This window comes from Euprymna scolopes, chromosome 24, assembly GCF_053919585.1.
Source record: "Euprymna scolopes isolate OS-2025 chromosome 24, ASM5391958v1, whole genome shotgun sequence".
Classification (NCBI taxonomy): domain Eukaryota; kingdom Metazoa; phylum Mollusca; class Cephalopoda; order Sepiida; family Sepiolidae; genus Euprymna; species Euprymna scolopes.
In genome coordinates this window covers 34692292-34704821 of record NC_136505.1, presented here as the reverse complement: position 1 = coordinate 34704821, position 12530 = coordinate 34692292, and the positions used below count along the sequence as shown (strand labels likewise).

The 12530-nt window shown below is 33.7% G+C and overlaps 1 protein-coding gene across 2 annotated transcripts in view; it reads left to right on the top strand.

The window, feature by feature from the left end:
- Nucleotides 1-12530, top strand: part of LOC145246655 (neuronal acetylcholine receptor subunit alpha-10-like) — a 1821427-nt gene that overhangs the window by 1720070 nt on the left and 88827 nt on the right. The window lies entirely within an intron of this gene.

The following is a 12530-nucleotide window of genomic DNA, read 5'->3' as shown; positions in this document are numbered from 1 at the left end:
TTAGTAATTCCATAACTAAAAAATCCTTTTGGCTTTGATTCGAAGAACTTTCAGAGTCTTTCTGCGTTACAAAAGTTCTTCCTTCCAAATGATTTTGTAAGTTACGAAACAAATGGTAGTCTTAAGGAGCAAAGTCAGAAGGATAGAGTGGATGAGGAATTTTATCCCAATCAAGTTCTTCGATCTTTTGTGAGGTGATTCTTGATATGTGGGGTCGTGCATTGTCCCGATTAAACATAACCCTTTTTTTATTCACTAGATCAGCTCTTTTTTTCCTCAAAGCTGGGTGCAAACGCTCTAATAGCTGATAGTAGATTTTAGCATTAATTGCTTCATTAGATGGTAACAACCCAAAGTGGAATATTTCTAACCGGTTCGGCTGCTGAGTTTCCTTTCTTGAACTCATAAAGCATTATATATCTCTGATGATTCTTAGCCATTTCCATGTTAGTAGGGTTGTAATCAAGCAAATTTAAATTTTATCGTTCTGTAAAAATGTAATCAGTTAAAATGCATCTAAACATATTTTTTTTTCAAAATGTACGCAATATGCTCAATATTTTTAAGTTTCGTTCAAATTAAAACAAAGGTAAAAATTTGGACAGAACTTATGGGATTAACTTATATATATATATATATATATATATATATATATATATATATATATATATATATATACACATATATATACATATATATATATTTGAATGACCATCCCTCTTGAGAAAGCCCGCATTAATCGGGCGAAACGTTGAGTATTCAGGTCCTTCTACCTCCATTATATATATATATATATATATATATATATATATATATATATATATATATATGTATATATATATATATATATATATATATATATATATATATATATATATAGTGTTATAATGAAATAATTCCAGGAGGAAATCCGGGTATGAGAGCTCAATGTGGTAAACAGAGCAATTTATATATATATATATATATATATATATATATATATATATATATATATATATATATATATATATATATATATATATATATATATATATTAGAAAACCGCCCGGCATTGCCCTGTCGTAAAATACGCTTAAATATGATATTTTGATTGATGCAGATTTCGTATTTATTATTATATTATATTGGACGCAATATATATAGTAATGATTTAAAAAGTTTTAAAAAAATATGACTTGTGCTCCACCACCGAGTATCGAAACAAAAAACGTTTCGCTTACGATTTACTTTTTGCTTTGAAGACATGTTTTAGCTATGAAGACATGATTTAGCTATGAAGACATGTTTGCTGTAAGGCTAAAGTTAAACCATGAATAATAGCTATTACGTTACACATGCATATTTATAATGTCATCCTTCGACCTTCATCTGGCAAATTCCATTTTTTTAAATAAATTTTCAAAATTTGCACCGATTTTCCCCGGCGTAAATTCAAATATAAAGTTTCGCATGGGTTCAAATACACTACATATTAAGTGTTATATTTAAATGCATTCAGAAACTTAGATATGTACATGCAAAGATTACTTTTTTTCAAAACAAAAAAATAGTTCACTGCTTGCAAGTTAAAAAAAAGAAAATACTCAAGCTGAGATCGAAACCAAAACCTAGAGACAGTGATTCAAATACGATAACCATTATGCCGGCTTGACATGGTTTTAAAAAGTGTTTTCAACCTACTTATTTTTAACATAATGAATCTGCCATGTAAACGATTCACGCATGCGCATTCGTGGAACAGTTTACAATAGGATAAAAATCCGATGACCTCACCCGTAGCAATTTTTCAATTTTAACCCTATTTGCAGCCCGTTTTGTTTTTTTTCGTCTGAAAATCGATTAAAAAGTGTTCCACGTCTGAATATCCTATATACTAAATTTTAAGTCTGTATATCAAACATCCGTTGAGTATATAGATTGATAAATGTCCTCACACACATTCTCACTTATATATATTTCCCCAAAGCCGCTGACTTTGATGGAAGGGAGACTAAAATATGCTGCTATGATTTCAAATGATCTGTAATAACAGCAAGGGGAGACTTGATTCCAGATACTTCTCATATGTTGTATCTCCCCCTCTTTTTGAAATAGGAACGATTATGAATATTTTCACTATCAACTGATCTTTACAACATGTGAAATTTATTTATGTATGAAAACCAAAGAGAGGAGATATAACATACGAGAAATATTTGGAAGCAAGTCTTCTCTTTCTGGTATTTCAGCTCATTTGAAAACGTGGTAGCAAGTTTTAGTCTTTCCGTCCATCAAGGCCAGAGGGTTCAGGTAATTTTTAATTCATAAGCAACACTAGGAAAACAAATGGCTATGATTGAAACATTTGCAGTATCTTTCTACTAAAAAATTATTTAAAATTACCAGTAATGTAGGGTTTCAAAGGTGCTGAAAATTAAAACATCGTTTAAAATTCTAGGAAACGTGTAGTTTCCAAGATATGATAAAATTATAGTTTCAAAATGTTGAGGATCACTTGTCTATATTAATTTAGTATAAAATAACCATCCACTTTATAGCTACTTTTTTGGGAGGGAGGGCGTCTGTTAATTTTTTCGGGGTGGTGCTTATTTAGTAATTGTGGCTTAGTAGACTAACACAAAACTTAGTTTAAAAAATAATTGTTTTCTGTACATTGTTTATTTCCTCATCCCTATTTTTACTGCTGTTGCGTCTCTTACGTGATCGCCTGCACGTTATCGCGAACGTTGGCAATTCTCTCGCGTGATCGTTCTCTTTTTTATAGTATTTCTTTTTCTTTCTCGTTGACACCATTTCGCCTGCATTTACATAGGCGCCTCCGCGCTTTGTTACACTTTGTCTCTGCCTTGTCAGCTACGTAAACCCGTCTCTGGGTACGATTTTGTTTGTAGATTAAGGTCATTCTGATCCGCATTTAATATGACTCTTATAAACCTCTGCACTAGATAACTTAATCGCTTGTGACGAGGGATCGCTAATATATAACGCATGGAAAGGAACTACACAGGTATTATTTCGTATTTGTGTGATATTATCGAGGTAATTGTGTACTGGCGGGTTCTATATGGCATTGAAGTTTGTATAGCGAGCGTATAGAAAACAGGTATGTATAAACGAGTCGTCTATGCAATGTCCGTTGTGTGTGTGTGTGTGCACTTTTAAACATATATAATAAACATATATAAACACCTTCAAGAACAGTTTAACAAACGGGACAAATAGAACTATTGTCTGCTTGCCAAGACAAGGGAAAGACATACGTTTTTGGTTGGAACTATCGTTGTTTTGTTCCAGACGTGCTTCTAAAAATACAAGACATTTTCTACTCCGACAACTCAGAAAACCAAATTGTTTTTTTTCCACATTTACATTTATTCCTATTGCGCCTTTTTTTTTCTTCTGGGGTTGCACGCCATTTCTTTTTAAGGGATTACATACTACTGTCTTTCCAGCTGAATGCTTTCATAAGCCGAACGATTCCCAATCAGCTTAGAACTTGCCCGTCCCATCTACTACTTCCAACTCGGTCGCTCAAGACTCCTCGACTAACTCCTAACCCTGCCGGTTTATATTCAAACTAGTACGTTGTGTTTACGTCATACATCTACACAAGGACCTACCTAAAGTCTTGTCAATCACGTTTCCTCTGGTCTAATTTTTATGTTCTACCTAGGTTTGAAAACGTATTTTGTTTATGTCCGCTACATTCTTTTCTATTAAAATATATTCATTTTTATTAATCTTACATTCCTTCTTCTTATTATTTATAGCATCCAGTTAAGTTAAATTCCTAAAATACTTATCCTTGGATTGCATTTTTCCTTTTTCAACAAATCTAATTCAATCTACACGATGATGATGATGATGATGATGATGATGATGATGATGATGATGATGATAATAATTTTCTGGCTCAGATTATTTGGCAATACCTCGCATGTGTTAATCTGCAACACTTAGATTAATAGTTCTCTTTTATTGTATCTGTATATGATATTGGGTAGATCGCACAATGTATGACCACACGACGAAAAACATGCAGTAAAACCTAATAATAAAATAGAAAACTAAAGCAACCAAGTGAATTCGAAAACCTTTCCATTTCTTTCCGCTTATTTAATGACGAGTCGAATTAACCCACGATACACCGAGTAGAAATTCCAAGTTTTGATTCCAAGTCAAAGAGCAGCCTATTTCTTAATCCTTTTTATCCTAAAATTAATCGATTGATATTATAGAACTGACAGTTTACACTCTGACAACAAATTCATTATTTATTTATTAATTTTTTTGTGTCAGTGTGGAGGGAGAGGGGTTCTCGCATGTTTTCTCTTGGATTTAATTACATGAACATTCGCATCATATCGATTATCTTCTGACCTCCCTGCTATGCAATTCTTCACTTTCAAAAGAAATATAACAAAGTTTTAATCAATAACGTCTAATCCGGACATTTTTCTATAAATTCTACATCCTTCGATGGCTTCAAACAAAAGAAAATAAAACAGCGTTAAATTTAAATTTGGAAAAATGTATTTAAATTTATTTAACAGAATTTTCGAAAAAAAAACATCCCAATCAAGTTCACATGATCGAAGAAAAGTAATCGAGCAATTATAAATTAAATCAATTATTATAATATTTTTTAACGAAATAATATTTCTAAATTTCTGTTTCGGATTAAAATGTCACACGTATTTTGAGTTTTATTGCGTGGCATTGATAATAGTTTGGTGTTTAAATTAATCGAATACCACATGAATAATTAAACGTATATAACAAAAACAGATTAAAACATGTTACTATTGAAAATTATATAAATAACACTTTGCTATGTCATTTTTTAAATTAAAGAAGACGTCTTCATCGGTATTATTTAGACTATTTGAACTGCTGTTATTATGAGGGATAGTTGCACAAGGTTTCAGTCGATGTAACCTCCGATATTCTTTGAGTGTATCTTGTTTAACTCGGCCAGTACAGAGCTTTGATGTAACTGATTGCTAGATAAAATTCAGTTGTAAATGATACTCTTCTGGAAGTTAAAGCTTCAATCCCCCGTGTGGTCGATACTAAGGATGCAATTGCGAATTACTTAAGAGTTCTACTAAGTCAAGGCTGACGTAACGAGAGCATGCCACCCGTAGATAAAACAATTGCTTCCACTCGATATTTCGTGAAAATTTCTAAGCTTGACAAAAAGATCACATAGTTTTAGGAGATATACCTGAAGAAAATCGGAGGTTACATCGGCCGGAACGTTGTGCGAATAGCATTCGTGATGAAAACAGCAGTTCAAATAATGTAAATTATGTGAATTATCATTTAAAACCAATTAAGTAATCAAGGGAGGAATATGATAGTAACTTAGTCAAATTATCTCACTGATATAGTGGTAACTATGTACAAAGAAAAATTATGGCGTACATAATGTCGCTTGTTTTAATGGTACAACTCCCAGGTTCGCAGTTATTAAACTTTTTAGTTAAAAAAATAAGAGACATTACTTTTAGAACGACCTTCGTATATATTGTATTAAAGACTATTAAGGTCATGGATATGACCTTAAACTATATCCAGTGGTGAGCCCCCAGCTTGCGGGATTTGGGGAGTGTGGAGCCAACCTTTAATTGTCATTGCTCCCAGGTCCACTCTGACCCGGAGTGGTAGTTCCTGTTAGGGTCCCAACTATAGGTTAAATAGAATCCGACTTGGAAACAACAAATATATTCTATTAAAAAAATTTCTTCAAAGTCACTGGATTCGGCATTAAATAACCTGGAAAGGGTTGATATGCCGTAAAACAAAAACAACCAAACCAAACCAAACCAAAGGCGATCAAAGTTACCCGCGCATCACGCATAAATTTAGTGTACGCTCGGATACCCGCTTCACGGTCACCCTTGCAGTAAGTGACTAAGGGTAATCTGGTTCAGATTCAAAAAGAAGTTAGCCGACGCCATGGTGGCATTCTCCGGGATAGTGGTGAACCCCAACTTTGTGTGCTCCATCGCTAGGTGGGGGAGTTTATGAAGAACCGCACTAAATATGACCTTGACCTTTGGCCTTTACCTTGAAAGATAGTATACACCATCCCTATCTGGGGGGGGGGGGCATAATGATGCTAGGTTTGGCCATGATCTGTTCAGTTGTGTGGGCTATAGGAAATTATATATACATAGGATATGGCCTTTGCCCTTAACCTTGAAAAATGGTGTGCATCATCTCTAGGTAGGAGACCATCATCATGGCAGGTTTGATCCAGTGGTGTAGGCTATAGGAGAGCTGTACACACACACGCACGCATGCGCGCGGACGAACGCTACTTCTTGATATATATATATATATATATATATATATATATATATATAGAGAGAGAGAGAGAGAGAGAGAGAGAGCGAGAGAGGGGGGAGAGAGAGAGAGAGAGATTTTGCGAAGAGGTAATAATCAGCTATTGTTATTTTTTATTACAAACTATATGAGCACTTCATCTCTCCTACTGATTACAAAACTAATCCCGTCACCATGTATTGCCGTCCCATGGAGGCAGCGGTAAACACAAAATCAGATTGTAATGTGAGAAAAATCCAGCTCCATCAAAAGAAGCAAACTGGATTTGAAGAAATATACACTAACTTTAGTCTAGAAAGGCGTAGCTAAGGCTGCTGCATAGAAGGCGGGTTCCCTTCATTATGCTAGAAAATTACTCACACCTGAGAGTGTCTTATGCTCTACAAGGCCATCATTCGTCCAGGCACGAAGTGTTGTTGCCACATTTGGATTTTTGCTCCTATTACTAGCCTTTCAATGTTAGATAGGGTCCAACGAAGAGTCTCAAGTCCAACAAATCCCGCACTATCAACCAAGCTCCAACCCCTGTCCCATCGCCGCAATGTTGTATCTCCGTGTTCCTTTTATATGTACTGTAATTAAATAGGTTCAGATTAACTCACAGCATGTATATCACCTCTACGTACTATCAAGCAGTAATATCCCACTCTTTATACTGTTGATGTCTCTAGCTAGCAGAACGTCTTCTATACTTAAATCTTCTTTCTTCGGACTGCTAGATTTTGAAATTTACCCCCAATTTCCTGTTTCTTTGACTTTACTAAAATGCAGAAGCTTAAATTTTGTGCGAACAGACACGTTAATGTATTGTTACTCTGTAGATACGATCCTAAATAGCAGCGCCTTACGTCCAAGTGACAATATGCCTTATTTTGGGTGAATAAGAATAAGTATAATAAACAAATATTTTCTACAAATTACATATGGAATTGTAATTAGCTTTAAGATATTATGCAATAAGATAAGTCACGTGTTATATAACCTCATGGCGGTCATAATTGTTTTTGTTAGTTAGGGGGTCGGCTTATTAAGGCTCAGAGGGCACTCTAGGATGAGGGTTAATTGTAATATAGATAGTGACACAACATAATCAATTATGCTGGAACTTGGATAGGGTTAGATTATTTAAGACGACAGCTTAACAGGAACTTATTCACGTTCGATTTAAAAATGGCTATGCTAGAGTAAGATGGGTAGCGGACCCCGGCGTTGTGTTCCTTAGAGAGACACTTCTAGGAAAGAAACTGCTCATGTGCACATCACGGATTTTCAGCAGTGCATTGTAAACCGGACGGTTCAACATGAACTTATTCACAATTATAATCGTCGTCGTCGTCGTCGTCGTCGTCATCATCATCATCATCATCATCATCATCATCATCATCTTCTTCTTCTTCTTCTTCTTCTTCTTCTTCTTCTTCCTCTGAATCCAAAGATTCTATTGTTAACATTTCTTTGTCGATATTTTTTCTCGTCAGAATTCTTCCTAGAAAGACATCGTGGATTACGCGAGGGGACCACGTAGAAGGTTGTCGTTTTGTGCAAGAACTCAGACACCAGTGTCAGAAAATGTGATCGAGAAGTCAGCCCCCATCCCCTTCAAGGAGGGCCATTCTGGCCTGCAAAAGTACCTGAACAGCCTCGTCGGCTTTCCCTAGCAAGGGCGCTCAGGCGATTAGCTGTAAACTAACTCTTTCTATAAAGAGAAAAGGCAAAGTCCGAGAGGGTGAACCCTCCTAGAACTGCATAGAACCAAACTCCCATCTCAAAATCCAAAAAAAAAAAACGGATAATTACTGGAATGCTCTAATCTCTGTTGATTTTAGGAAGGTTGCCAACATCATAAGTTAAAGTGATTTTTTTTTTAGCGAACTGTATTAAAACGTGGGACACCCAGCTCGTCAGTTTGTGTCGTTAACCACTTGGCCATCGTCATGTTCCTATTCACATCCATTTTAATCATTTAAATGAAACGAAACCGAACTGGTATTTTTTTTTATTCATGTGCACGTTTCTCTGTATGTATCTGGAAAAAAATTAATCTCCTGAAATAACCCAGCGTTCTTTCAAAATTTTCATTATTCATAACTTAATTTAAATATTCGGTTATTTTTAATACAAATAATTTCATTTCTTTTTCCTTACTTACTATCGATGGGGAAAGCATGCGAATTTTCAGTCATTCGATTTTGTTTTTTGCGTTTGGTCTACACTGATTCATTTCATTTTTGATTTCCTGTAGTTATTTTTTTTTTTCAAATTGGAAATCTTGTGAAATACAAGGCTTCCTGTTTTGATTCAGCAGAGTTATTATCTGAAAGAATGAACGAAAACAAAATGAATGAAATCATGACAGAACAGCGGGAAACGCAAGTTAAGAACAAATATGTTTACTTCTGTCAGCGTTTAGGAAATCGTGTGTTTGGGAATTTAGTTTTTACAGGCGCGAAAATGTCTGCAAAAATAATAGGATGAAAAAAAACAGGTCCAACAATATATATATATATATATATATATATATATATATATATATATATGTATGTATGTATGTGTGTGTATATACGCACGCACGCATATATATATATATATATATATATATATATATATATATGCGATATGCATGTGTGTGTGCATACAGAATATTTATTTAAAAACTGTTACATATGTCAGAGATGTACAATGGTTTATTTGAGCTGAATTGACATTTGACCATTTAAAATGCCAGAGAACATACGTTCAATGTAATTTATAGTTTGTTTGTTTTTTTAATAAAGTCTGTATTTTAGATCTCACATTTGTGATTAAGCACTTCATTGGCTTAAGTTCAACATATTCCAACGGCGCCCCCCCACACACACATATGTGTGTGTGCAGGCGTGTGTGTGTATGTGTGTGTAACGTAAGTGGAAGAGAAATATCCAGAAGAATCGAAATCGAAACGTACAACTCTCAACTCATTTCTTTACCACTGAGCCACGCCTGAACGCGCGTCTCTCTCTCTCTCTCTCTCTCTCTCTCTCTCTCTCTCTCTCTCTCTGTGTATATATATATATATATATATATATATTGTTTTAACAAAAACCAAGCCATCAAAGAATGGATTGATAGAAACGAATAGTGTATTTCATCGTTAGTTACCATTGTTTCAAGACTATTCGGACAAATCCAAGCAATATATGAATGCTCAATTATGAAATATGATAATTTTGTAGCTTATAGTTTAAGTCATCGCTTTTTGGCTTAAAATTTATTGGTATATGAACGATTACTGAATTATATAAACCCAGTAAAATCTACAAATAAGACTCTCTCTCCCTCTCCCTCTCTCTCTCTCTTTATATATATATATATATATATATATATATATATATATATATAGTCTATGATCGTTTTCTTCTTCTGCATATTTCCTTTTAATATCCTGAAGATGTCCCCTGCAATAGGGACGAAACGTTGATCACCATTTTATAAATTCATTTGGTGTTTCTTTTTTCAAAACAACATATACATACAAGATTCAAGCAAGCAAGGATTCCCGGGCGGTCCGCACAGTTCACTAACTAGTATGATAATCTTGTATCATATTTATAGGACAATATTATAGGACAATATTTATAGGACAATAGAAAATAAGTGGTTTAGTAAATATATTTTAACTGAAAATTTTATTATTTAGAGTACAAACCCACTTTATTAAAAAAACACCTTACGAATTCTATAATTCAGCGATAGCATGTACACAATCTGCAAATAAACCATACATCAACTAAAACTAAAAAGAAAATCGCTAAAAAAAAACTTAAAAAGTAATAACGCATACATAACTTATTATAGTGTAATTACTCATGAAATTGAAAAAAAAAATTTAACTTGTAATTTACAATTAATGAAACGTGAATGACAATGAATTTCTTTGCCAACTTAATAGGTCCAATTCAATCAGCAATTTATAAGCCGCTTGATTTGTGATAGAAAGCAAGAAAATGATCGGTGTATAATTTAAACTGGAATTCTTCTTTGTCTCTCGGGACCATTCGTGCATACTACTACTAATACTAATAATTGCATCAGTAGCAGTAGTAGTAGTAGTTAGGACATGAGGTGGAGGAGTAAGAGGACCGATGGTTTTGCCCGAATAATTTTCTTTTACTTTTTCACGTTTACTTTCTTTTTACACTTTTTTTTTCCAAACAGAAATCGATTTTTTTTTTCGTTTCGAAAATAATTTTTCGCTTTCTTTTCGAAAAATTGATTTTTCTTTAAATAGAGAAAGGGTAATTTGTACGCAAAGCATGACATACGTTCTTTGACCAATCATCTTGAATTTTATTTGGATTATTCGGACCACTGTTCTCAATTTCAGTGTTATTTGCCCAACGTTTCAGTCGATGTAACCTCTGCTTTTCTTCATATATATCTTGTCGAACTCGTTACTCTTAACGGAATGCCGAAGAGAACTCTTTGTTTAACCCAAGGGGATAGTACGCTCTCGTTTCGTCAACCATGATGGGGTAAAAGTTTTAAGTAAATTGCAATTATGCAATAATATTCTATGCATAGCCTGCACTGAAAATTGAACCGAAACTCCAGAAAAGTTTCAGTTACATATGATATCAACTAGCACTTTATCCTCAAGATTCCTTGCGGATACTTCTTGTATGACTTTTGAAAGTCTTAAAACTATTTCATATTTTGCACTAGTCTGGGTAGCCGGCGTTGCAGGAGTGTTTTAAGGCGTTATCAACTGGTTAATGGGGATGCAAGGACAATATCGTAGGAAAATACAGAATCTGACCCGGTCTCAAATAGTAGCCGTGGAAGCACTAAATATTGAGAGAGAAAAATAGAAACTTCTTCCTCTATAGATGTGGCGATTGTGATAGTGTTGCGTATCAGATGTAATGTAGCATTTTATCATGTGGCAGAAATGGTTGTCGTAAGCTACATAAGATCGTGGCAATCAGGGTAGATGTATTGTATTTATATGTGGCATCTGTTGTTGCAAACCTACGGTACTTTGGTCCCAAGAGGAATTTCTGCAATTAAAAGATAATATATGGACATATTTACACACACACACACACACACATACATACATACATACATACATATATATATATATATATATATATATATATAGACAAGGAGCCTTTTTAGGGTTTTCCTCATCTAAGTTTTTCCTTGTATAGAATAGTGTTTTTTTTGGGGGGGGGGAGGTGGTATGTCACTGCATATCTTAGTTTTTTTTTTCTTGTTTTGTTATACTCGTACACTTTATATAGTCATGTTTTGTGGAGGTATTTCATTTTACAGATAATAATTAGTCATCAGGAGAGAATACACACCGTTTATATATATATATATATATATATATATATATATATATATATATATATATATATATATGAAAACAAGTAGTTAATAAAAATGTTAAAAACACTTTGAAAAAGAGTTAAAAACATATTTAATTCTAAAAAAGGAATCACAAAATAAGTGGATAGTCCTTAATCCGCGGAGTTTCAAAGAAATACTTTCCTTCTTATCAGAGAGTAGGGATTAGCAAAATCCGAGATCGGATTTTGCTGGCAGAAGTATTTCTTACTTGGTAAAAAATAGTGAAGCAGAGGGAATAGGCGGAGGAAAAAGTTGATTTGATGTGAATGGATGGTCTGGTGAAGGGTAAAATATATTTACTTATTTATATAAAATTTATATATATATATATATATATATATATATATATATTACACAGTGGTCACCACTTATCAAGGCCCGGAAGCCACTCATGGATAAGGGTTATTGCAAGTACATTACGTTAGTGTGGAGATTTGATGAAGTGTTTACTTAAGGGGGCGGTTCATAAGGAATTTGTTTACGTTGGACTTGAACACATCCAAGTTGTAGTCAGGTGGGAAGAAGGCAGACGGAACAGAGTTCTATATATACATATATAGTCATCCACATACAGTACTGTTCCTCTGTATCAGAGCTCATCAGTGCGGTTAGATCATTTATTAATAAAGAAATAAAAATTAGATATGTATCTACATAATTTCTAGAAATACACTGTATATATATATATATATATATATATATATATATATTTTTATTTATATATATATATATATATATTGGACGATTACCGTACAACAACAACATGCTAAGCATGAATATTAGGA